At 47.1% G+C, this 24,782-nt stretch overlaps 1 protein-coding gene across 2 annotated transcripts in view; it reads left to right on the forward strand.

The window, feature by feature from the left end:
- Window positions 1-24,782, forward strand: part of GSE1 (Gse1 coiled-coil protein) — a 1,546,392-nt gene that overhangs the window by 933,893 nt on the left and 587,717 nt on the right. The window lies entirely within an intron of this gene.

Consider the following 24,782-nt stretch of genomic DNA (forward strand, 5'->3'; position numbering starts at 1 on the left):
CACACATTAGGTTTTCAGAATAACATCTGCATATGCAAATGTATTCCAATTTGGAACCATTTAATAAACATTTCTCATCCATATCCATTTTGAATATCCTAACCCATTTGCTAGGTTGCTGCCCTTGAGAATCAGAGTGGTGAGTCCATGGTTTAACCCTGGGATTGCGGTGTAGCCAGCTAATGACCTTCTCAAGTCTCTCCTCACTAAGGTGATGTTGACCTCTATCTTGCCAATGACTTTGGGAATCTCTGTCCTCCTGCAGCTTGACAACATTTGTATGTAGCTCTTTAGGATGGGCTAGCGCAGCTGTCTGCATGTTCCCAGCTGCGGGACTTCAAGCCATTGCTTCAATTCTGGTCGTTTCGAGGGCCTTGGAATCGGCTCCTTGGCCAACTCTTATTTCTTTGTACTCGAATGTTCGAAGGACACTCCCTCAAAGGCCACACTGCAGCAGTTCCCTGACCGATTTAAGTTTACGACCGCTATCACACCTGGCACCTGTTGCACCCAAAAATGATATCTAAAGCGGTCACGTACTTACCTGGACTACTCCCTAACTGGGACCTTTAGATCTAAAAGCTAGACTTGTAGGTATTCTTTTCTAACTTGTTGGGATATTAAAGAAGCATTCACGTGTCGCAATTCATGACTTTTCTGAAATTTTATTTGAGTAGTACTTAGGTTAACATTGGTTTGGGAACCTATGTGAAAGAGGCTGCATTTTAAAGCATTTTGAGCCTGTAACAAGTAAAAAAAAGACCAGCCGCACGCTGCACTGCTAAGTCATTAAAGTAGCTTAAAGATCTGCCCCACGCTGGCTTGTTAGTCTGACCCTCTGACTGGGGCCTTACTGGGCCCCCTAGTGTTTACTGACCAGGGGAATCAGAAATGTACATTGAACTTAGTTTTATAGTGAGATGTCAGACAAGCATCCCTATTTTTGGAAAATCACTAGCGGGTGTGCTCTTTTGATAGCTTGTGGCAGCCATCTTGGTTTGGAATAGCTGCTGTCTGACTTATTGAATGTGAATGATCATGCACACACCCTTCAAGTTGTTCAATGTTATTTTTGACATAGTCTTTCGGTCTCCGACTGTCTCCTCTCTTGTCATATACAGAGGGGTGTTGCTAGGTCTGGAAAACACCCGGGGCTATGCTAATGTTAGAACTGTCGAGACTGGGGGCTAGCTAGCCTTTTGGTTGTAGCTCCTGAGATTCTATCCGGGGCTACAACCAAAAGACCAGGGGCTAGACCCTCTTTTGCCCCCCCAGCAACGCCTCTGCATATACAGCCCCCAAAAAATGGCACTGCTGGTCATTTGATGTGGCAGCACAAGAGAAGGTAGATACTGCATTAAAACTTCAGCCTCTCACACACATTTGTACAGAAAGTGCATGTGTCAAAAGAAGCCACCAGTACATCATAGAACATTTAAAGATGACCGCCCCTCCCCAAACCAGACCCGCAAAGAAGGCTGACTTTTTGGGGGTGTTGGTAAGTCAGACATAGGAAATGGACAAAGGACATGTTCTCAAATGTTTCAACTTTTTCAGAAAAGCCTGGTGTTCAAGATATCTGTGGCAACCATTGATGCAGGGAATTCTTTTCCCCCACAATCAAAAGTGCCACACCAATATTCCTTTCTGGTTCAATCTAGTCCTGTCTGTGACCCCATAGATCCCTCACACTTGTGCCACAGATAAGCCAGGAACCAGCCCAGTGTATAGAAAGAATAAATATTTTAGAATAGGAAAAATAATATTTGTACAAAATCACTGATCACGCCGCCTCACTCTGTGGCCCAAATGCTTTTCTATCCTAATAAGTGGCTTCAATTTGTGTTAAAAAATAATTAGCAGTTCAGGATAACACAAATCACCAACTCTTTAGCCCCACCCGATGTACTGTACAAACCCTTTGCCTGGAGTTCTTTTAATAGCATGCAGCACCCGGAAACATAACAAAACCACAAGCTTTACACTTTGTATGAAGTTTAATTTAACTAATATGCAACACTTCTCTTGTGGCAAAAACTATTTTACACATGCAGCGCTCTGTATTGTTAATCTCCCTGCTCACTTGTTTACCTTAATCACATGTCAAAATAATTGTGACTGGTGTTGCGCTCTTAGCAGTGCCGACAGTCTTATAGCACAACAAACCTTTCAGAGCAAACACTTTTTATTTATATTTGAGACCCTTTTTCTTTCACCACCATGCAAGGCAAAATCTCCCTTCCCTCAGGAGCCACTTTCTTACTTTCAGTAGAAGGTGTACTTTTAAATCCGTGACTCCACCTTTTGGAACACCTTTTGGAACACAATGTTCCAGCACACACAATCACAGTATTCAGTTGATCAATTGGAACCCCTCTGCTTTAATGCAGGGTTCAAGGGAATGGGAAGCAGTAGGGAATTTTGTTTTTAACGCGCACACCCTCCCTTTAGGGACTTTTTTATTTCGGTTATTTTTCTGTGACTTATAGTTCCTGAGAAAATGAACAAAATATGATTGTCCATCTAAACTAATGGCAACCTCTCCATGCATATTTTGACTTCAATTGCACATTAAGTTTAATTTCCCCATTCAACGTGAGATCTGGAAATCTGCTTACTGTGTTGGTTTTGCCTGAAGTGAACCCATTAGCAATCTTTCTCTCAGTGCTAATGGATCTTCTGATGGTTATCTTTGAGTCACTGATGTGGCTTCAGATGATGTTTTAGATGGATACAAGATATGAGGAAGGTGAGTGCTCTGAACAGAAACTGATGCCATTTACCCTGAATAGAAACTGATGATTTTACATGTTAGTTTTTTTTTTTTTTTACATAGTGGCCTTTTAATACTTGACCTCAAATCACATGCAGACTTCTCATTTGCTGTGTCATCAATGTTCATCTTTAAATTATACCTTATATTAAACTGGTACAGGTCGTAGAGTTTCACTGGTGAACAGTTCCTTTCAATCCCAGATGCAAATGTCTTTATTCGTCCATGCTGCTTTCTTTTTGTAAAAAGTGCCTTTCAATTTTTTTATACTGTAGTGAAAGGTACATCTGATTTTAGTTCATTGTCATTCACACCTATGACACACTTAATTGTAGTCTTTCCCTTTCCGGTTTCTTTCATAACAGCTGTGACAAGCCCCCCATTTCCTTAATGTATGTGTTTAAATGTACTTCTGCAGTGTTGTTCCATTTCCCGTGGTCCTGATTTCAAGCTGTAGAAGGCGCACATTTTCCATGGTTTCTGTTTTATCAAAGGACCAGCATGTTCCTGTTTTGTCTGGGGGCTGCCTTTGAACCCCACACTGGTCTTTCCCTGTTTGTACGATGGTGGTTCTCTACTCTAAAAAATAAGAAACAGGTGGTTGTCCGGACATCTTACAAAAATGTACTTTGGTCTCTGTCAAAAACGTATTCTATCCTAATGACGGACACTACCACTGAAAACAAAAAAAAACTATCTTAGCGTGGTGAAGTGTTTTTATATTACCCCCATTCTTGACTTGGAATAGCTGGTGCATGACACCCCCCCCCCCCCCTTGCTCCCCCCACCTAATGCTCTCTCAGGTCTCTCTCTGTTTGTAGTTCAGGCTTCAGTATGCTGGTGCAGGTCAACCAAAACAAATTCTATGTGGGTCCTGGTTTTCTAGGCAATTATATTCCTGAACCCCTCACCAATGTTCTGCTCATTTCAAAAGGTTCACTCCTTAATTGCAGCACTTGTACTTGTAGATCAGTCAGTCTTGTGCTACAACAGGGTTTAGTCCCCTTTATGAACTCTATTTTGGTTCACCTCTCCGGGATGTTCCAGTATCTCTTAGGTTGCTAGTTCCCTCCGTCTGGAATGGACCATCTTGCTCTTCAGCTGGTCCAGGGTATCACAATTCTCAGCCTTCTGTAGCTTATTTGGTTTCCCAGCCCGGGCTGCGCCTTCAGGTCCTTCAGACCATCTGACTCTTATGGCTTGGTCCCCTCATGGAGTCTGTTGCAGGTTCACTCCTTGGGGTGTCTTCATCTCGCTTATCTTTCTGTTTGCCCAGCATGGGCCTTTTCCTTCTTCAGCGTGTCTCTGATTCTCGATATTCTTATCGCTTAGTGAAATATTGGGTCTCTCAGCCTGGCGTGGGCTATTCAGCCTCACTGGCTGTGAGTTGTATTTTCCCCATAGCCCCTTGTGGGTTGCTTTGTTGCTTCACCGCCCTCCTCCCTCTCTTCCCGGTTGGCCGAGTACCTGGATCTCTGCAGTGTTGCTCGTCGGGGGAGGCAGCTGCTCCCGGGTAGTGTGCAACCACACTTACATGGTAATGTCATGCATGTCTCTGCTAGGCACATGCATGTCTTTGGTTTGGCATATGCCTTTCTTTATAACGCACGCATGCCTGTTCAGGCACAGGTTTGCATTTGTTGAGACTTTTTTTTTTTTAGGCACATGTATCTCTCTGCCAAATAAATGCAAGCCTTTGTTTGGCACATGTATATTTGTTTAACATGTGTGCCTATGATGTACATGTGTGTCTGTTATATATGTATGTTGGAGACATGCATGCCTCTAGTAGGCACATTGCTGTCTGTGTTGGGCACATAGATGCCTCTTCCAGGTGCATGGATGTCTCTGCTAGGTACGTATGTGTTAATCACCTTAATGTGCACTTACCCTTGCACTTGCCACCAGCTGGCTGTATTTTTTAGTTATTATTGTTCTATTTATTCTATGTATCCCACGTACTGCACTGTCCCCTCCCCCTTCCCTTGCACTGCGCGATCTGAATGACACCTGCCCTAGTAGGATCGTTGTCTCTGTCTTCCCACTGTTTCCCCTCCCTTGCCTCGTCGTGCCTTGAAACACTTGTGTATAGGCATGTTATAAATGCCATATATCATATCATGTCTCTGATATGCACATGTATGTCTTTGTTAGGGGCATTCCTGTATTTGCCAGGTGCACGTTTGTTTTTATTGGTTGAGAAACAAATTGGTTACACACTGAATGGCGCTGTTATTCGGCAAAGGAACTTCACTGCTGCTGACATGGATTAGGATGACAACAGAACATTGCATAAGGTGCTGCACAGAGGGTATTCGCCCACTTTCTAGGGTCATCTCCATATTTACATCATTATCGGTTGCCGGCCAGTCGTTTTGCATATATCTATCCTCGTGAAGTACACCCAAGTATTATGCCAGTGTTGGAAATGGACACCATTTACTTGGGGGACTGGACTTCGTTTGCAGGGGATGGGGTAGCGCGCGGAGGACGAGGTGGCGTATTGTCAGTTGATAAAAACAAAGTGCATTTTGGCAACATACCAATGGCCACCAACTTCTCATACAGGTCTGTGATATTAATTCAAATGTGCATTCCCTCTCAGAATGATGCTCAGTTCATTTGTCAGAATAGTCACCATGACAGTAAAATGTGTGCAGGGCGCAGGGCATATCAACGGCTCTGGGTGGTTTGAGACTGGGCTGTCCTGGTGACCAAAAGACGACGTACAAATGCAGTTGGTAAAGTCGTTGCATATCGCGCTCGCTGCACGCATTGAGGCACCAAACGCACAGCGTCCCGGAGACTCATGGCAGTCGGGGGCAGAGAAGGGTTTTGGCCTCAGGCAGGGCTGGACTGGCTTATAGGGAACTCAGGAGATTTCCCGCTAGGCCTCGGCACTCTGGGCCTCTTTTGTGTTGCATCTCCAAATTTTCCCATAGGAAAAGGGCTGGGCTTGCTGAAAATGTGTAATATGGGGCCATTTTCAAAATTATTTCCAGGGCCTCGTTTGGTTCCCAGTCCACCGCTGGCCTCGGGTCTACATGGAATGGCGCTCTGACAAGACAATGTTTTCCGCAGCACAGCTCTGTCTTGTACTGGCCCAATTCCTTCCCTGATTTTGCACAATATATGCATATGGTTGCACACACTCATATCTTTGCTGGGCATGCATACAAGTCTAACTCGAGCTCTTTTTTTGGCCATGTTTTTTTCATTTATTTCTACTATTCATTTCGTGGTTGGGCTCTTGAAAGGTTTGTGGGCCATGAGTTTTTCTTGATTAAACTACTGCATGTGTTTTTTTTTTTTTTTTTTTTTAGGCACACACAAGTATTTTTGTTGCATGTGTGTTTTTTGTCAGCCGTGCATATTTCTTCTGAGGATGCACACTTCTATCTTTGGCCACATTCATGTATTTGGCACATAGCCAACGCAAAGGAGTGCAAGCATGCTAAATGCCAGGGCGTGTTGGATGTGTGATGACTGTTGAAGAAATGTGCTTTCTATTCCGAACTGCGCCAAAAATTGTAGAATCGTGCTAATAGGTAGAAATTGTGATTTCAAAAGCATTAGTCAACACACGTCCAATAAACGTATTGGGGAGGAATTGGAAGCACTGATAACCTTACAAAATGGGGCCTGCTGCCTGGCTTTTTTTTAACACAATCGACAGCATGAATTGTATTTTGTAAGCGCATCATTCTGGCCTCTAAACAGTAAACCGGTTGTGGGAGACTGCCTTGTGCAGGGGGCGATCTGGGCTTCTCTGATCGCCTTGGGAAAATGTGCTTGAAGGGTGAACTTTGTGACCCCCATTATTTTGTTATTTGGGCAGAATCGGCAACCACTCTGTTTATAATTGTCTTTACAATTAATCTTATTTTAACCTAGGTAATTGGCAAAATGTGATTTTGAAATGCCCCATTTAACAGCAATTAAACCGTTCTAGTGGGGGGCGCCGGCTTCTCCAATCTCCGCCTCTAGACTCCTGGCCCTGAATCCCGTGGGGCTGCTAATCCCATTAAAGTCTTTTTTTTTCTCCACAGTAAAATCTGTTAATTCTGTGTCTGCGAGGACGTTTCGAGGAGTCACAAAAACAACCTGTATTGGTAGAGAAACCCCCCTGGTTTGGGATTCACGTGCCTGCAGTCCGCACAAAAGGCAGGTAGGTACCACATGATAAACCTGAGGGTAGTAGTCCACCTGGCACCACGCATTGCTTACCGCTGGGGTTGACCCACTAGCATTCACAGGGTCAGATCCCAGGCCTCTCTCTACCAGTCAGAGATGACAGACTAGGCCGCATCTGATTCCCAGTGAAGTATATCTTTTATTTCTATTATGACGTCTTCTAGACCTGTGCAGGGACATGAGAATAGGAGGGACAAATGCAACAGCACAACAGCTAAGTGCATAACGGGCCCATACAAGTTGTATACGCTAGGCATGGCTTTATCTTGTGATTCAAGCAAGCAAATTCCACGTCAGTCTTCGGAAAAAATATTCAGTGAGGCAGTGAGAGATAAAAAAAAAACCAACAACACGTGTTTCCTCGTAGTTCAAAAGCTCACACCGACGCTTCCTGTGTTAGGGCCTTGTGACCAGCACCAGGTAAAGTCTTATAGCCTGCACATCTGGGCAGAGTGTGTTTTTCCCCCAGAAGTGCTATGCATTTAAAATGTTTGCACTCGTACGGTACTCAATATTATTGTTTATGTACTAAGAATAGTGCCAGGACTCCTCAGGGATAGTCAATTAATTAAAGTCACAACATCTAAGCAACCAACAGTCACCGACCTGAACACAGTCTACTAATCCTGGCTGGGTGTGGGTGTGTCGGCCTACAACGTCCCCTTGTTCTCCACTGACCTGGGGGCCCTGACCCCCCATCAGTATTCCTCTCAGGACTAACGTGCACCCAGGCTATCACATACCATCCCTCCCTCCTGTGGGGTGCTTAGCATCTGTTTCCCGCTTTCCCATCCTCTTCCTCGCCTCGTTTCTTAATATGATGGGGATAGTGCTGGTGGCACAGTACACCCCTCGACGGAAAAGCCAAAGCGCCCCAGGACTGCTGCGACGGTAATTTGGGGCAGCATATACTAATAATAACGTAACCTTTCACTCCCCCAAGCCTTTCCCTGTTTTAGTCCTGTGGTGTCATAACAACCCCACATGTTTATTTGTGTTTCCTTCGTACCACATTACTTTTTCAAATTGCAAGGCAGCCAGGGAGGGTTTGCTGGCATCTTTATGATTGGTTAATTATAACCCGCTTAATACCTAAAGGTTTCTAAGCGCGGCCCCGGGGATCGAACCTGTGTTGCTCGGGCGCTGAGCTATCCTCCCGAGACAACAGTTTAAAGTGCTTTTGCTCATAGCAGTTCCTTCATGGAAACTACCAATACCTATGGTGGGGGTGGGGGGACAAACTGCCTTTCTATCTCCTCGATTGCAGAACGTAGGTGGAGCTCAGCCTGGTCTGGCATGAGGTTTCTTCCCATCATTACAGAGGGGCAGGACAAGTGGTAATAATAGGGACACGGATCATTGCACTGCTTAGAAGCAAAGGAATCTGTCATGCAGCGCTATACAGAGCACCTCATTATTCTACATGTATGAATTCCTATGCATGTTTAGAAAAGCTCAGTAAATCCATACACAAGAAACGTAGGCATGCACATATCCAGGTGCGCTCACACACAAAATACAACACTTTACTTTTTTTTTTGTTTTTTTAATGAGCCCATGTTTGTATGTGTCATTAATTTTGTTCAATGCCTGGAGTCCTGGCTGCTGTTTTGATCCACGACTCGTGGCCTGATCGTGGCTTCGATGCTGCTCTCATCTCGGGTGCAGGGCCTTCCTCTTCAGGTGGGTGACTGGGAGCAGAGGGTCGCAGTGCTCCGGTAGAAGAGCTTTGTTCTGTTCTTGTAGCAGGGGAGGCCAAACGCAAAATGACAACCTTCCCCTCTGAGGCGAAGGATTAGCGGAAGGAGGGCTCCCGGTCTAACTCCAGCCCTTTCACTAAAAGCAATGGGGTTGCAATTGGAATAGTCCCCCGACCACGAAGCAGGACAGTCCCCTCCCCATCAGAAAACGTGTGCGTCAAGTAAAAACACTGGATGCACAGCAGAAAAAGGCATATTGGCCCAGGTGACACCAACATGGGCAAAGCCAATCATTTTGGCCTTTGCTGTTCATTTCTGTTTGCATTTACAGGTGGCGGACAGTGGCAGGCTGGCTCCAAAAATAGAATGACTAGGTATTTGCATTGCATATATAGTATTCCATCTAAATGCCAGGCATTACTTACCACTCCATGGCAGACACGACTATCACATGCCAGTCATTGTCATCAAAAGCCTAGCTACGTGCATCCCAATTCATGCAGTGCCATCAGGTGCCATGTGACCATCCTCCCTGTGACCGCCTGTGCACTTGCGTGATCCGAATGCACCATGCCTGAAGATCGTCTGTCTGTTCGCCTGTGTTCACCCCCTAATTGCACTGGTAAAACTGCAGAATCGCCGTCAGGCCTATTGGCTGCGTCTCGACTGTTAAATATATTACATGCACTTACTCTGCCTGTGCAGACTACTATCGACTCAGAATTTCAAGGGCTCTGAGCGACCGTTGTTTTTTCCCCCCATGTTCCCACCCTCCTTGAGAGCTTCAAAATACTTGCCTGTGTATGGGCGCTTTATAAATAAACCATACCATACCTACCATGTACTCTGGCCAACCGCCTGGTATTTTACAATTCCAAACGTATACAAAAAATGACAAGCATTCCCATCACATGCCTAGGTATTCACAACATATGCCAGATATTGCCAGGAAGCGCCAGGTACTTGTATACTATGCAAGGTATATCCACTGAATGCCCAGGTAGTGCCAACGTGCCAGCCACACACCATATGGGAAAGATTGACATGAAATGCCATGTGCTCAAATCTGATTCCAGTATTGCCATGAAAAAGCCATGTTCTCCCCCCAACAATATCCAGATTCTCGAATTGTATGACAGCTATCGCCATAAAATGGCAGGCACTCGCCAGTTCTTCCTGGGTTTTGCCATCAAAGGCCCAGGAATATATATATCCTATGTCGGCTATTGCCATTTAGTGTCAAGTTCCCATATCCTATTCAAGACATTGGCAGACAGTGCCATCAAATGGCCCATCAGTTGTGTCATGTGGCAGGTACTTCCAGTGCTTGTATTGTCATCTAATGCTAGGCTTTCACATCATATGGCAATTATTGCCATTCAATATCAGGTACTCTTATCATACGCTGTGTATTCTGGCCTGGTGCTGCACAATAATCTAGTGTACAGCAGAAGCTTCGCCGAAGTGGAAGCAGGACTGGCAAGTTGGGTGAAAAAGGGAGAATGTACTGGCAGTGGAGGCAGCATGTGTGGCACTGGTGGGAGTAGTGGTAGTTTAAAAATAAATAAATGAAGCCGTGGGCACCTGTGTGCTTAACTGCAAAAGGCAGATAAAAATGTCAGCACATTAAGGGCTGGGGAGGAATGGGGCGTAGTTGAGCACCCTGGGCACTGGGGAGCAGAGCACTCTGCATGGGCAGCTAGTCATACCGGGACGTCCTCTAGGAACACACACTCTTCAGGAATAGTACGCCAGTAGATGGCCTGGAAAGGTTCAGGAACACACAGAAAGGTTCTACACGGAAAGCCCAGAGCCTGTCGCTTTGTGACATTACTACAGATGGCATGCACCTCAAATGAAAAATAAACCCTCCTGCATCCATACATTTACTAAAGCATCCCCTCATTGGTTGAAATGGTGGTGACACACAAAAAACACCTATCAGTACTGCACCCAGTAAAATGCTACAGGCATTAGCAGTTGGCACGCAATACCAAATCTGCTTCTCTACAATCCTCTTTCTCAGCGGGACATATGCACATTTTATTTGTTTCAAACCCTGATCAACAGAAAGAATGTAAGAAGGAAAGAGCAAGAGCAAAGGAGTACTGTGGCAGACCAATGTTAGAACGTATTGTGGGCAGATGGGATGCAGGGTCTGCGCTCTGTGTGCTATTCAATGTCCTAAGCTTCTTCTGGCCTCGCCATCATTTCTACCTTGGTGTTCCACCTTTACTGGCTGCTTGCAGCCATCACAAGCTTTCTACTGCAGGGAGTGGGGGGAGCACACAACAGGCACACATTGTGAATGGAGATAAAGCCCTCACCCCCATATTATACTGTTGGGTGTGTAGTGACATTGGGAGCAGCAAGCATGATGCACTGTTCAAACTTCAGTGCAGCCAACTAGTAAATGTTTAGGGTGTGAAAGGAGGTGCAGTACGACAGAAGAGCATGTGCCTGCTCTAGGTCTACCTTGGGATGTGGTGGAGGAAGGGCAGGAGGCTGTGAAGACATTTTAAGCATGCTATTTATTCTGTTATGCTATTTATTCTGCAGTAAAATAAGGCCCAAGTCTCCCTTTATGGGGTGTTCCCTACTTATTTTACTTACTAAGGTGCTCATCAGTCGGGGTGAATGTCCAAAAATAAGTCCATCCACTATCCAAACCTAACCTACCTGTCCCTATCACTAATTTAACAAATTGAGAACGGGAGGATGACTCGCTTCCCCTGGTTGCTTGTCACAAGGTTTTCTTTGTTCTTTCGTTCCACTCAATAGACTATACACAAATAGTCTCTTGTTATCTTCTGGATGAAGTTCTGTAACTCTTGTAGGGGACTAATAGTTTTCCACTCCCCTTTTATGGAAACAATCTTGCTTTTGTATAAGTTCCTTCTCTCTTTCTCATCAGGTTCTAGCCTCACTTCTCTGAGTGCTTTTTCATGTATGAGCTTTGACTTCCTGTGTTTCCCAAATGTCTTTATTTATTATATTCTTTCTCATCGTCAGGACCTAGGTGGACTTTTTCCTTCTCCCAAGGCAGTAAGTGTTCATCTCCACTCCTCTCTCACATTATGTATTTCATGTAGCTCTGCCTTTCATGAACCTGGTTCTCATTCCTCAGCTTATTTCCAATACTTTTCTCATTAGCACTAGGACGAGTTTTGTTTGAGTTATGAGTCCCTCTTCATTGTCTGGTAATCCCGTTCCCAGTATTATGTTCTATTCTAAGGGTTAACGTCACTAGTACCAGTAATGTTTTGGGCTCTCTTTTTGTTTCTTCTTGGTTCTGTGGTTCACTTGTCGCGCCATCTGTTTCACAAGTGTTTCATTCTGGTGTTTTCCGGATCAAACTTGCCCTATCTCGGTTCAGAAGTTGGGTTTTCTCATCAGTGGTATTGGCACTGTTCTGCAGGCGGACTGCCCACCACTGTTGCGGTGTGGTCACGCCACCACTGAACTCGTTCTTCAATCATGTGTTTTCTTCCGTTCTCATACACCAATCTCCCAGCGTATTTGGCTCGGAGTCAGAGCTTGACTGGTTTATGCAGGTTCTGCGGGCGCTCCGCCTGCTTCCACTGTGCAACATGCAGGGGTGCTTCACCTAGTTCTCTCTGCTTTCAGGCTCCTCTTGCCTTCTCATCCTCACTCACTCTCTTGTCATATCATCCCTTTTCAGTATCTTCAACACAGTCGATTGGAGGTACTGATTTAAAGGCATAGTCCTAGTTTCCTGTTGTGGTTCACTTCAACTTTATGACATTCATAATGTTCGTTACATTGAACAATTCCATGTGGGCCATCACTTTGAGGACATCAAGGAGTTCCTCACATGAATGGGAGTTCTTGTCCCCAAGGGGGGAGTCTCTCCTGGTGACGTCCCACTGGCCTCGACCCCTAGGAAGAGTGTTGTGGAGCAGACTCACCTCCCTAGCCTCACAGGGGAGGGTCTCCCCCTTGGCAAAAAGGGATAAATTCCATCAATTCGTCAAAGATGCCTACATGTATGAAGGGGGGCCGGGGTTTAACAACGTTGATATATGCCTTACAGTTGTATCTTATAGTTGGATCTCCAAAATGTTGCCCTTGCCATCAGTTACCAAGCCATAAAGTAACTTTCCACCAGTTCTTTGCTGGTTCTGATGGACATAGTGGTTGGTGGTGGTGGTGGTTGTCATCAACAGGTGGGATTGATAGAAGTAAGAACCACCCGTCCCGGAAGCCATCCTGGCTAGAGTGGAAGTAGAAATACTCCGGGCAAGGTGAATGTCCGGATGGCAAGGAGGAAGGAAAACCGGACAACCAGAAAAAACGTCCACCATTTTTGTTAAAGGTGAAATGGAATGAAGGTTCCACAATGGACTGGAGCAGCAGCAGAGAAGAGTCCTGGAACTCAGGAGCAGGCTGCACAATGGACTGGAGCAGCAGCAGAGAAGAGTCCTGGAACTCAGGAGCAGGCTGCACAATGGACTGGAGCAGCAGCAGAGAAGAGTCCTGGAACTCAGGAGCAGGCTGCACAATGGACTGGAGCAGCAGCAGAGAAGAGTCCTGGAACTCAGGAGCAGGCTGCACAATGGACTGGAGCAGCAGCAGAGAAGAGTCCTGGAACTCAGGAGCAGGCTGCACAATGGACTGGAGCAGCAGCAGAGAAGAGTCCTGGAACTCAGGAGCAGGCTGCACAATGGACTGGAGCAGCAGCAGAGAAGAGTCCTGGAACTCAGGAGCAGGCTGCACAATGGACTGGAGCAGCAGCAGAGAAGAGTCCTGGAACTCAGGAGCAGGCTGCACAATGGACTGGAGCAGCAGCAGAGAAGAGTCCTGGAACTCAGGAGCAGGCTGCACAATGGACTGGAGCAGCAGCAGAGAAGAGTCCTGGAACTCAGGAGCAGGCTGCACAATGGATTGGGAAAGTAGCAGAGAAAAGCCCATAAAGCTCAGAAGAAGGCAGAAGGTACAATGGCGATACCGGGTCTGATGAGGACCACCGAGTAGGAAGGGCAAGTAATCGGGACAGAAACAGGGAGGTCAGAGCCAACGGAAGGCAAGAACGAAAATGAAACTTGCACAGAGAAGCGTCTGCTTGACTAGGCAAAGTGTTTCGACGCGATGGTGAGCTGCTCTGAGTCTCCTTTTCTTTCAGATTCACGGGGGAGACAAAAGCACCATCAAGCCGATGGCGTGCAGATTATGTGGGTGCTTGGAATGGGCCACAATGGAGACGATGACCACAGTGAACTCAGCCGCCACCTTGGAACAGCTGTGTGTGCCTGCAATGTCTATAATAGGGTTGTCCAACTCTGGGCCTCGACGGCTGGAATCCGGATGGGTTTTCAGAATATTCCTGGTTAATATTCATGAGAAAATGTGCATACATTTAGAATCATTGAATGCAATTTTCTCATGTATATTAATGAGGGGTATCCTGAAAATCTGCCCTGGATCCGGCCCTGGAGATGGACAACCATGGTCTAAACAGACTCCAGGGGAAGTAGGCATCAAGGTAGTGCTGGTGTAATAGTAGTAAAAGAATTATAATAATTATTTAAGCCAGTCTGATAGCACAGTGAGTAGGGCGCTCGCTGTGACATCTGTGCAGAGCCTGCTGACACAGGTTCGAATCCCAGCAGGGGCCAAACTCAGCTTTTCATCCTTCTGAGGTCGATCAATGAGCACGACACTGTGGGTAATAATAAGCAGCGCTCAGAGGCTGAGGGTTCGTAGTGTTATATAAATGCCAAATTATTATTATTATGGAAAAAAATAGCTTCAAGGCATTTACATGAAAAACTACAAAACACGTAAATATATTAGAATGTCATAATTAGCGATCCAAAATAGAAGCCATAGTCCGATTGCAAAAATATAATTGCACACACCAAATACTCACATTCCAACTACACGTATAACATCCGTGCTCAAAACAGACCCTCCTTAATAACAGTATCGAGCACGTCCACGCCAGGCTGGCTGCTCAAGAGGCGCGGAGTGATTTATTCCAGCCAATTACTACTGCGCTCCCCTTCCCGGGGACTGCACGTAATTGATTGAAACCGATTGGAAACAAATGAACCACAGCCGGGCGCAGAGCTCATCTCCACGTCCACCCGGGCCCCCGCAAGCTTAGCTCTGCTAGTGCTCCCTCATGTTACCCCGGGAACAAGATGGCGCTGTACAATACGCGCTATCACTACACGGGAGGCCTGGATGGCGGCGATGGTCTTGGCTTTCAGCACCCAGCAGGGACTGTTAACTGGCATCTGTTCATGACGACTAGGAGGCCGTGCTAACTGCGCTCTGCTATCCCGAAGCTCAGCCGAGCCCTTCTACAAGCATGACTTCCTAGTCCTGGGAGTGAGATTCCAGAATGTATGGGTAGGACATTAAATGTACATTTTCCAAAACGGCAATCGCTTCCAACCCATCAGCTTTGCCTGAATGCAGGCCTTGTTCACAGATGCAAGCCCACATGCGATCATCTCTGGGCGACCCGATTGCGTCAGCCCGCCACCACTTCACAGGTCCTTTCTGCTGGGCACTCTTCCTGCGCACTTGTTCTTCTTCTTGCTGATAGATTTTTATCCATCAGCTGTGATTTTTGGATACCGAGGCTTGAGCCTCATTACTCCATCTTCTCGGGTTGAGTGTGTAGTCGTGGGTTTGTATTCTTCTTGGTCTGTGTGGTCGTGTCACAGTAGGGCTGGTTTCACAGGGTCTTCGCAGTGATGGGCCGCGGGTAGCGGTAGAAGGGGTTTGCAGTGGTGGCAGTGAGTCTTCTGATCAGAGAGTTCCGGTTCTGATCCAGTCCTTGGCAGAAGTTCTTACTCAGCTTCGCTAGATGTTCGTCCAACATCTCGATGTCCAGGTCTCTGTGAAGGTCTGCTATCCTTGTGAAGATTGGAGCTCCAGACGATCTCCGCAGGGCCTTGTTCTGGACTATATGAAGACTCTTCCGGTGTCGCTCATGGCAGGTCATCCATGCTGGGGAGGCATACGTCAGGGTTCCCCCACTGCGCTTCCTTTTTATTCCTGACGCCACACCCACAGTACCCGTCCAACGTTTCTGGCCCCGTGTCTCTCACCCCAATGACGCCCATGCCATGGAAATAGAAGAGGGCTGCACTGTGAGCCCTGGCGCCATTTGCATGGTGGCCATGATTCATATTTTTCAGATGAACAACTTCCACAGGCCCCTGTTTTTCCTCTGTTACGTTGCCCGTGGCACCCCAGGCGGCACATTCGCTGGGTTCGCTCTTGTTCGGGCAGCTTCTAGACAATATAATTCTTAGGGTGAAATAGAACGCAGTGCATACCTTAATCCCACCCCAACATTATTACTTCATTGCAGTATAAACAAAAGATACTTCCAATAACTTGTAATTAAAGTGCTTAAAAGTAGTATGCTGACACAAGAAAGCCGACAATATTTAAAAAAAAGAGTTCCCTTATTACCTCGTGTAGATTTGTAATAGCTAAGTAACGCACACTTCGATTTTGCAGCTGCAAGCATGTTTATTCCTACTGAATAGTCTATCGTTTGCTCATAATAGAAAGTATAACTACAGCGAATAGCCCCATTTTAAATTTTATTTACTGAAGCTTCCCTCAGCACCAGCCATGGTAACCAAGACCCTAAGGGAAATTCACACATTTGGAAGCAACCAATATTTCTGTGCCTGGTGAATATGTTGCAACAGTTTCGCTGTCCCCAAGCCATCATTTTTGGCTTTTCCAACGTTACAGTATGGTATGGGGGGCCGGGGTCTCCGGTGCCCACCATTGTAGCAGTGCCTCTACTGGTGAGGTGGCCCAATGGGCTCATAGCCCACGCTAGGCGCAGTGCGGCAATGAACAGTCGGAGCCACTTTCTGGGTCCAACTGCCGAGCGGGAGACCTCTCTGCTCTTTTATTAGAGCGGGCGGGCCACGGGTATCCACACATTGCCCCAGCATGTGACTTTGGCTCGTGCTGACGTCACTACATCCCACGCCAAGGGTAAAGACAAACAAATGATACAACAATTTAAGATGGCATGTGTTACAACAACTACAGAACTCGCTCCGACCTCGTGGGTCGTTAGAAGACATTTACATACATTGGTGAGTGACATACTTTGGAGCGCAGTTATTAAAAGCTTTATTAGTTCAATACATAAGTAGGGATTGCCGCACTGGCCAGAAAAGCTGCACCGGAGATACCAGGGCCACATCGGCAGATGATCACAAGGCAATCCCTCTGTGTCTGCTCACCCACGATGGAATGCACTCTATTAGCCTGCAAAGCTGTGCTTGGGCTGCCGCGGACCAGATTGCTGTCGTCTTGCCAGCAGGTCTCTGCCCCGTCTGCTGTACGATGGTCCTCCAGAGGGCCTGGGTGGTGTTTGTCCCTTGCGGCAGACCGTAGTCTGGAGTCTTTCAGGCCCCCTATCCCACATGCAGATAGGGGCAAGGGGAGGACATTCCTTGTGTCCGTCACCAGGTGAGGAACCGTTTAATGGCCGTGGGCAGACCCATGCCTGGGTTCCCCCTACAGGCTGGAGTTCCTTGCTACCACCGTGGTGGCAGCCCCATCCTGTTGAGTTCCCTGCTGTCGGAATCAGCATGTGCTGCGATTAAGGCCATGCAGTGCTCAGGTCTTCCCTCTGCTTGTCTGATTGAACTTGTGTTGATACGGCTGCACCATGGTCAGGCTCCCCCAGTCAGGAGTACTTTCTGGCTTGCCTCTGGACGCACAAGCACTCTCTTCGGGGCCGTGGCCTGGCTAAGGCTGTTGCATACTTGTTGTCTCCCCCAAGTGAGAGTTCTTTGTGGTGGTCTCTGGTGTACAGCCACTGCGGCGGCGGATCGTGCCACACTGCTCTTCTTGCGTTGGTGGTGGTGAGGAGGACGTACCCCGCTGCGTGATGCGCTCCTGGCCCTCGGGCCTCAAGAATAGGAAGTCACTGTGATGGTTTGCGTGAAGCCTTGATGGTGTCGGTTGTTGCTGCACCATTCATCTCTCCCAGGCAGGGGCTGACAGTAGGCCGTTTGGTCCAGGCTCACTTTCATGCTCGCCTTCTTCTTGACCGCACAAGCACTCTCACTGGTGAGAGCTGCAGTCAGGCCAGCATCGTACCAGGGATTTGTGGTGCTTGGGTGCCGGATAGGCAGTGGTCCAGATCGTGCCGTCTGCAGACTCCCTTCCAGGCGGAAGTGTTCAGTCACTGTAGCGGCATGGGCCTCTCTTCTCTTCCTAGGCTTCTCCCCGAGTCAGGAGCTTCTTTAGGCAGTGCACGCCTTGTTCGATGCAGTGCAGCGCTCCCTGTGACGGAAGTGTCTTGCTTGAGGCAGTGCACCTCTCCACCTGATGGGAGTGCCTGTGTCGAGCGTCCAGAGGTGCAGGGCGCTCCTCTGTCTTTTGCCTCAGGCAGGGGCTGAATGCGTTGTCCTCCCCCAGGCAGTGGTATCAAAAGATCTTGTAGCCGCGTGGGTCGCCTGCCCTGCCCCAGGCAGGAGTGTCCAGTACTGTAGCAGCATGGACCACTCTGAGCTCACTTGCAGGAGGTGTCCACCCTACATATCCACAGGGCAGGACACTCCTCTGTGCTCTCACCATGCAGAGGGCCTACTGCTCCGATGCCGTAACCCCAGGCAGGAGATGTGCTTGCTCCGTGTCTTGCTTTCTCCGGGCGGCACCTGTAGAGGCAGTGCTGCTTATCTTTCACAAGCAGGAGTACACTCTGGTGTATGCATGTCCATTACCTGTGCACCTATGATGGCGGAAAATGCGCCGCTTCCTCACCCAAGCAGGAGAATGGTTTACTTTGTCCTTTGTTGGCGGCAAGCATGCTGCATACTCTCCCTGAGGCGGGAGTTCAGTGGAGTTTTTTTGGGATGCCACTGAGGCAGTGCGCCGCATTCTCTCCCCCCGGCGGGAGTACAGTATTATTATTTTTGTTTTTGGATGCGGCAGAGGCAGCGCTGCTCGCACTCCCCCAGGCGGGAGATTACTTGTTGATGGCGACGCTGCGTTCATCTCCCCCAGGCGAGAGATGATGCATATACTGTATTTACGGTTATTGCTCCCCCCGCCGCATCTGTCCTTATGGTGCATGCCACTTCCTCCCTCCCACTAATGGAGATTCAACCAGACGGACGATCGCGCCGTTTTCTCTCTGCCGACGGGAGACATTCATGAGGCGTTCTGCGCCACTGGCTGCACCCTCACTCCACCTGCGGGATCCACGGCCGGCCAAAGAACATCATCGGGGTGAGCACTGTGCACCAGCACCAGCTCTCAGGCCACACTGGGCATTACCCGGTACCCCCCCCTGGAGGGCACTGATGATGCGTCCTTTCCTTCTTGTTTCGTTTTAATTCTGCTGGATGCTGCAGCATCACGTGGGGCCGGAGACCCTAGTTGCCAGTTACCATAGGAGACCGGGGTCTCCAGTGTCCGCCATTGTAGCAGTGCCCTTACTGGTGGGGTGGCCCGATGGGCCCATGTCCCGCACTCGGCCCAGCTTGGCAATGAACACAGAGGGGCACTTTCTGGGTCCAACTGCCGAGCGGGAGACCGCTCAGCTCTTTTATTAGAGAAGGCCACATGTCTACATACGCGGCCCCAACATGTGACTTTGGCATGAGCCATAGTGCTCGTGCTGACTTCACAACACAGTATATCAGAACATTCATCTTATAGTCATTTTGTGCTCACAACAAAAAAACCCTAATTTTCAAACTTTACCCATCCAAATGCCACGTATTAAGAGCCTCTCAATTTCTAATGACCAGTGCCCACAGCACCAGAGGCCCCAAACCCCACATTTCACTGTTATGAAGGGGCTTCCTGTGTGCAATAATAGTTTTTTTAACCAGGGGGATTTGATTAATTCTGTACATTTAGTACCTTCTTATAGTAAAGTGTGCTTCCATACATTTTTCTTGCTACCAAACTTGGAAATCTATGCTGCTGTTTCCTGTGAGGTATGTGTCAGTGTCCTTTTTATAGTGTACCCTGCGAACTCAGTCACTTTCTCCGATAAGGCACTGTAACATTGAATGATTTCCCAATTTCCCACATTTTAGGTTATGTGGTGATGCCGGGATGTGACCCCAATCTGCACTTTAGGCACTTGGCCACATCTTTAGCCGGCTGTAGGAGATACTGATATTTTGTAATGTTTCCTTCCTAGGGATAACAAAAAGTTTTTGGGAGATATTAACCATCTTGACAAATTATAAATGGGTATAGGAACATTTTAAGCAAGCAAGAACATAATTGTAACCTATAAATGAAAGACAGCAGTCTGACATCCTTGCATGGATACCTGTTCAAGTCTGGGCCTGGGGCTGGGCCAGGTACTCTCACTCATGATGTCCCTTCTGTAGGCCACCACAGTAGTCAGACTTCACTTGCACCTTTCAAAGTCAAGCCTTTCTTTTAATATTGATGAATGGGTGGAGGAGCTTCTAACTATCTCGATGTATGAAAAAGCAATTTTCAAGTGCAAGGATGACATGGGAAAATTCTGGGACATTTGGAGCCGTTTTCTTGATGTCTATGGATAATCTAGAACTTTTGTTTGGAACTGATGTATCCTTGACTCTGTAGATTACTGGAATCTGTCATTGTTCTTCGGATATTCTTATATTTGAGGTATGATTTTCCTTTTTTTATTTTAATTTTTTCTCTTTTCTCCGTTTTCTTGCTTCCTTTTCTTCCTCTTTTCTTCCCCTTCAGTTCTTTCTCTTAAATAGGTTGTTTGATGATAGTTTATGCTATATTGCTTGTTACACTGAATAATGCTTAATTGTATTGTTATTTGTTGTGAAAATAAAAGTTTGAACTACCTTTCATTGCTTGGGGGAGGGTGCATAAATCCAACAAGAGTAAAGAGGATAGCTTGATAATCTGAGGTGGACAGGTAGATTCTAGACGACAGGATGCCCAATGCCATCCTGCCAGCATAGGAAAGCCGCTGTTTGAGGATATCTTGCTTCTGTGGCTTTGAACTGGTGGTGGCACTCTTACTCTAAAGAAGTACCCGTTCTCATCCTCCTTATTTTTGAAAGGTCCCTCTTTCCTTTTATGACATTCATTTTGCCTCCATAATATCCGAAACCAAGTAGTCGTCTAACTCTGCTATACCCACATATGTTTGAAAACACAGATTGCCACTAAACAGTCTCCTGCGCTGGTCAATGGGCCGGCTCTTGCCAGGACCAAGATCCGCTATCACATGTCTCCCCGGATCTTGCCTGCTTCAGCCCCAGTGGCTCTTTTCAGAGTCAGACCGGGACATTGCTCCCCTTCGGCACCCTCATTGACAAGAGACTGTCAAACGGGAATGGTGTCCAGCTGGCAGGCCAATGAGGGTGCTGAGCAGGGCGGTGTTCCTGCTCAGCACCCTCTTTGTCCTGGCAGCCAGGGCTGGCCTGAGGCTGCTTATCACTTTCTTTCTTCAAGCAGGGCATTTAAAGTGTAAGTGATTTACAAGACCATTGTTTTGGGCAAGATGTTGGTAACATTTCTGTGTTAAGAACTGCAAAGGGAGATTTTATTTTGAAAGCACAAGTTATCTGCCTTAATCTGTGCATTCCTCCAGGGCAATTAAACATACCCACAGAAACGATGTAAATGATCTGCCTTCATTTCTCATGCTCATATTTAGGACACCAAAAAGCGTTTATTTTAGGTAGAAGGTAACATTTTCCTTGCATTATATATAAAACATGCCTTTTTCAAACATTGAAACAAAAACAGGTAATCTTTTCACACACTACATTTTGTTATGAGTCTTTATGTCTTGAAAGTACATTTTCCAAATTAGCAAGCCATGTTTTACTTTCTGCTGAACTGCATTCTGCTATTTGCAGTCTTTCATTCAGCGGGGCTGCGGGGGGGGGGGCTAATGCCACAATGTAACACTTTTTGCCTAGCATATTTCTATAAGGATTTATATATTTGTGCATCTTTATAAAATAGAGCATTGTTGAAAGCCAAACATGGGGGTGAGAGAGGAAATAACGAGAGGGCAAGTGTGTGTTGACTATTTGCCCCGTATGCAGCAAGAGAGATTGTAATCCTGGAGACCGGAGCAGTTATTTTCCCCTCGATGTGGGCATGTGCTGCTTTTCAACGCACAAGGAAAGGATACATGGGGGTGTACGGTGTCTACCCATTAGGTGTGTTTGAGGCCGGCAAGCTTGCTCAAATGTTTAGTTACCAGGATTTCACCCAGGTTGTCACGTTCCCTGTGGCGACGGCGCTTACCCACAAGACCACATAACATTGCCACCAAAGCGCATGTCTCATATTTGGATTTTGTTTTCCATGGAATATTTCGCTATAGATTGCTGGGTTCAAAAGGCAAGCGCCTTTTATACTTTGCCAGCGTAGTTATTGGAAAATCTCATCTCTCAAGTTATTTCTCTGGTTTGTATTTTTTTTTAACGGTTAATGCTCTTTTGTCTTGTGCATTTTCCTACTAAGCGGTAAGGTTAATTGAACTAAATGTCTTAAAGATGCGTTTACTTCCCGTGTGTATTCATGGGGGCCAGCTTTTGATTTTCGTTATGCGGGCACAAGTTCCTACAAGGAGTGAAGTGAGAGAGCTATACTCATTCCCAGGTCACAACAACACACCTCACAGCACATGTTGCAGCAGGAGACAGGGAAGCAGAGTTCACCAAACTTGCCACAGAATCGGGCAATATTCTAAAATTTCAAGAAGTTACTTTGCATGGGGGGAGAAAGGTTGATATAGAAATAAATAGACCGCAATCATTCCAAAGTCTGGCAAATGCCATGCAAAATATACTCCTTACCACAGCCTCCTCACACGTGCGCCCTACCCCAGCGCTTGCAGCTTGCCTTCACACCTCATCAGATGATGCGATCCCAAAGCAATTTTAAAGTGCCAATGATAACAGATGTTTGGTGCATCACTGCCATGCAAGTGATTTAAAGCGGAATTGATTTGGAAAGAAGCAGCATGAAAGAAATTGCACAATTTTTAAACAATTATTTTGAACATGTCCCTTGAGCGGAGTTCAACTGCCAGCTTTGCCCCTCTGAACTTTGCCTCCTTGGAACTCCGTCGCCTCCTCCAAACTCCACCCCGCACCCCTTGTGGGATCCCCCTTTAAATTGGTTTAATTTCCACCACTGATAATCTACAATGTTCCCTCTTTCTCCTAGCAAGTTGATGTTAGGCATATATGCATGTCCTTGCTCGGATTCCTTTGATTGGAAACTGGTGTTTTTGGCGGGCCTCCCCGGCCTTCTCTCTCTGCGTCGAGACTCAACGCGCTCTGGACACGAGCTACAACAGGTCTGCAAAAAAGTGCCTTCCACTCAGTCTGGTAAAATACACACCCGAAGCCCACTGGAGCCAGCAGTGCAGCAGAGCATGGTGCACCTCTCTGACCCAATGTCATTATTTCACTCCTCTCTTATTGCTCGGAAATGTGCAGAACTGAAGTCCTGTCTTCTTTAGTGACTGTCATTTTGCATTCCTGTATATGTGTGGTTTTCCGCCCAATATAAGTACGGCGATGGGCAATCCTGTAGAAATGCTGGGCAGGTTGTTTTCATGTCAACCAAGTAGATGCCGCACAGGCCAGTCTCCATGGTTAGGTTTAGAGGCTTGTCATGGAGGTATCTACTTTGGAGAAGATGGGATTGCAGATCTTGGATTCAGTCTCTTCGACGTGCAGACCAATCCCAGAGAACTGTGACCGGAAAAGGGCCTCCTGACACTTGTCTGCAGCAGGTGGAAGGGGCGGGGCTTGGGAGGAGCAGCCCTTAATTAGGAAATCACAGAGGCAGACCAGTGATTTCCACTTTTAAAAAAGCCACATTTTCTGCGACATGGATGGGCAACACACAGTGTGGTTATTACCACTGCAGGGGCGTCAAGGCCTGCTGTCCCTGCCCCTTGAGATCCTGAGCATCAGTTATTGTTCTTGAGGGGAGCCTGCTTTTGCCAAAGCGTGTATTCTTTCCATGTGCATGCTCTGTAGGTGCAAACGATGGCATGTGTGTGTGTGTGTGTGTATATATATATATATATATAGCTGGTATGGGCCAGAAAGTGGGATTCGTCATTCTAATGTTACTCTTGCTAACTTCTCTGCATGCACCAGTCAATGAAACATGCCTCTTTCGCATTCATTGGGCCAGCCACGGTGTGACGTCACAGAGCTGGCCTCACTGCTCGATTCTAACAGGATGCTGAGTGCTGGTGATACAGAAAAGGGCTAATACTCTAAAACCCCTCCATTGGACCAAGTTCCTGTTATCATGGCGCCTCGGTACCTAGTGCTTGTGTCATCCGGGAGGGGGCCTAAGTATGGGGCATTCCCTTAACACTAAGTCCCCAAGGTTAATTGATGGCACCTCAAACCACGCCATTGCCTTCCACGCCTCGCTGACTTAATTTGGCAGCAATAAAAACACCAAGGTACCCTCAGAACATGTTGACCAAATCTTCCACTTGACGCCAACTGTTCAGGGTAGGGTGGCAACGAGGCCCTGTCCAGGCAGCCAGCTTGCATGCCTTACCAATCCTGCATGCCTTCGGAGAAGAGGTCCTCCTGCCAGAAGTGGGGTCTCTTCCACGCAGGAGCCAGAAAGAGGAAAGTGGGATGGCTCCTGTAGCCCTCAAGCCATCCTTTCTCATACGGCCCAGAAAAGGATCTATAAAGTCGACCATTTCTGATCAGGAGCCCGGGAGGAGGAAGGATGGGTGCTCCATGTTTCTCGCACATGGGTTAGGGAGGTCCAACTAGGTTACTAAGGCAGATGGGCCATCACTCTCCCCATTCCCGCCTCCTATCTTAGGCTAAGCACCATAGCCACCACCCACCCCTTCCTACAACAGGTCCAGCCTCATTTTTACTCTGACTGGTCATCCACTTAGGACAAAAACAAGGGAGCAGAACCCCCCCACCCCCCCCACCCCACAGGCAGCGAATTAGCCTTCACAGATCAACAGGCCAAAGGGGATCAGAAAAGACCCATGGCCTGGACACTGCAGTGTGCCATGGAATTGCACACCTCTGGGAGCACCTCAGCCTAACTTCGAAATGAGTGGCCAGGGTCTTAAAAGCCTTGGCTGTTGCAGGAACATA

Source organism: Ambystoma mexicanum, chromosome 1q, assembly GCF_040938575.1.
Source record: "Ambystoma mexicanum isolate Mex_15411 chromosome 1q, UKY_AmexF1_1, whole genome shotgun sequence".
Lineage (NCBI taxonomy): Eukaryota > Metazoa > Chordata > Amphibia > Caudata > Ambystomatidae > Ambystoma > Ambystoma mexicanum.